Source organism: Phaseolus vulgaris, chromosome 8, assembly GCF_051622355.1.
Source record: "Phaseolus vulgaris cultivar YP4 chromosome 8, ASM5162235v1, whole genome shotgun sequence".
In the NCBI taxonomy this organism is placed as follows: Eukaryota; Viridiplantae; Streptophyta; class Magnoliopsida; order Fabales; family Fabaceae; genus Phaseolus; species Phaseolus vulgaris.
This window is the reverse complement of record NC_143505.1, coordinates 45,656,053-45,659,195: the sequence shown is the minus strand read 5'-3', so window position 1 is coordinate 45,659,195 and position 3,143 is coordinate 45,656,053.

Genomic DNA, 3,143 nt, shown 5'->3' with positions numbered 1-3,143 from the left:
TGCTTTTGAAAATAAATCTATTCATTTTATTTTCAATCTGTTCATTTTATAACAGCTTTAACTGTTTTTCAAAAATCTGTTATAAGTTGGTTTTCTATAAAATGCAAACTTGTTTCTGAGTTTAATAACAGTTCATACATTTGCAAAAACAAGTTTAACAGCAGAGAATCAAAAGTTTACAAAGGATTAGCATTTGTTCTTCAAAGATTTCAAAAAATCACAAAGTGCTTGTTCTTGGTTTGGTTCCAAAAGCTTGGTGTGAGGTGCTGCTACTGTTCTAGCAATCTTGCCTACTGGTTTAAGGCAGATCTTTGTATCCTCAATCAGGTGTAGTCGTTTCACTTCTCATTTCTTGTAATAGTTTGGTTGAACATTCTTCTTGATAGGTGTTCTTGAAGAGTGGGTGTGTGTGTGCTGAAATAGGTTTTTTCAGCAAGAGTACCTAAGTTCTTGTAGGTTTCAAGAACAGTGGGAATTGTACTTGGTTGTACTGTGTGTTAGTGATTTCCACCTGTTGTTGGTGAAGACTGGATGTAGCTCAGTTGAGTGAACCAGTATAACTGCTTGTGTTTATTCTCTCTCACTCTCTACAATTTCGTTTTTGCATAATTGATAAAACAGCAAAGAAATAAATCTGTTCAATTGAAAATAAATTTGTTCTTTCTGGGCGCTGTGCATATTGTTCTTAATTTTTGGAAAACTGTCTGATTTCAATAAGAACACTGATAATCTGTTAAAGGCTAATAAAACAGGTTGTATGTGATAGATTGTCTCACGAATTGTCAAGCCCTTAACTGAACCTAAATCACATTAAGTGGAATTAAGGTTTGTTGTTTTCTGTGTTTCACTGTTTTTCAATCTGATATCTGTGTGTGTGCATCTGGAAAACCTATCTGCATAATCTTGTGATTAACCTTGCTATATTAAAAGCTTTTCAAACAAAAAACAGTGCTGAAATAAATCTGTTCATTTTTACATAAATCGATTTATTTTCTGTAAAACTGTGTTAAACACTGTTTCTGCGAGAAAGTTTTAAAAGGTCAATTCACCCCCCCTCTTGAACTTTGGCACTATTAAACCCAACAATTGGTATCAAGAGCTAGAACTTGTATTTTAATCAAGTTTGTTTGTAATAATGTCTGAGTTTAATGTGCTTTTTGCTGAGGGTTCTGCTGTAAATAGACGACCTATGTTTAATGGAATGAATTATGCATTTTGGAAAGTTAGAATGAGAATTTTCATGGAATCCATTGATGCATTAATTTGGGAAGTTGTGGTCAATGGACCTTATGTGCCAATGCAGGGGTTCAAGGATGAAGAAAAGGTAAAGCCAAGATCAGAATGGAATGAGACCGAAAGGAGGAAGGCTCAACATGATCTTGTGGCCAAGAACATCATAACCTCTGCATTGACAATGGATGAGTTCTTCAGGATATCTCAATGTAAGTCAGCTAAGGAGATGTGGGAAGTCTTAGAAGTGACTCATGAAGGTACTGAAGATGTGAAGAGGTCAAGGAAACATGCTCTCATCCAGGAATATGAACTGTTCAGAATGCAACCCGAGGAGAGCATTGCTGATGTGCAGAAAAGATTCACCCATATTGTGAATCACCTCACTGGCTTGGGAAAAGAATTTGACAGAGAGGAGCTCAACATAAAGATATTGAAGTGCCTCGACAGAAGCTGGCAACCAAAGGTGACAGCTATCTCTGAAAGTCGTGATCTGTCAAAGTTGGGAACTGCTGCACTGTTTGGAAAGCTGATGGAGCATGAGCTAGAGCTTAAAAGACTTAAAGAGCAGGAAACAACAGAGAGAAAACCCAAAGGTCTTGCACTGAAAGCAACTGAACTAAATGAGATCAAGGAAGAAAAAGAAGATGCTGAAGATGATGATACAATCAGCCTTCTTACAAAAAGATTCAGCAAATTCCTGAGGAAGAAAAGCAAAAATAGGAACCAGCAGAAAAGAAGGTATCCTAAACCCAATGATTCAAATTCCTCTAAATATACTTGCTTTGGATGTAGCAAAACAGGGCATATCAAAACAGATTGTCCAAACAATCAAACTAAGGACAAATCTGCCAGCAAGAAATTTGAAAGGAACAAAGGAAGAAGAGCTTACATCTCATGGGAGGAAAATGAAGTATCCTCAACCAGCAGCTCTTCAACAGAAGATGAGGAGAACAATTTGTGTTTCATGATGAAGGATGAGGAGTCAAGCTCTGAATTAGTAAGTAATTTTTCTGCTGATTCTGATAACTATGATGATTTGCTTGCTGCCTTCAAGGAAACACATGATGAAGCCAAATGGCTAGCTGTAATATGCAATAAGCTGCAAAAGGTAAATAATGTGCTTGCACCTAAAGTAAAAACACTTGAGGAAGAATTGCATAAAGCCAAAACAAATTTGGTAAGCCTTGAACTAACTTGCTTGCATGCCTCTATTAAATCCTGTGAAAACTGCAAAAAATTGGAAAAACAAGTGGAGTATTTGCTGAAAACCCTTTCCAATTTCACCAAGGGAAGAGAAAACCTTGAGTCTCTCCTTGGATCACAGAATGCTGTTTTCAATAAGAATGGACTTGGTTATACCCCTGGAAATGTAACCAATGTCAAAAAGCTTTCAAGTTTTTTTGTTCCAGCAAAATCAGTTTTTTCAGCTTTTAACAGTGGCAAAAAGGCATCTCATGTAACCTGTTTTTACTGCATGAAATCTGGTCATACATCTAGGTCTTGCATTGCTAGAAAACATCTTGTGCCTAAGAACTTAGCAAAATGGCTACCAAAGAGAAGGTTTTAATCTGTGCTAGACCCTATACTGAAAAGGGTACCATTTGTATCACTTTTATTCTGTTTTGCAGATTGGGAGCAAGAAAAACCAGTGGTACTTGGACAGTGGCTGTTCCAAGCATTTGACTGGAGATCTTACAAAGTTCACCATCTTAAAGCTCAAAGCAGAAGGACATGTAACCTATGGTGATAATAACCGAGGGAGGATTTTGGGCAGAGGAACTGTTGGAACAAGGAACTCAACAACCATTGAGAATGTGCTGTATGTAGAAGGACTTAAGCATAGTCTTCTCGGCATAAGTCAGCTTTGTGACAAAGGATACAAAGTGAATTTTGAGTCAAAAGGCTGCACA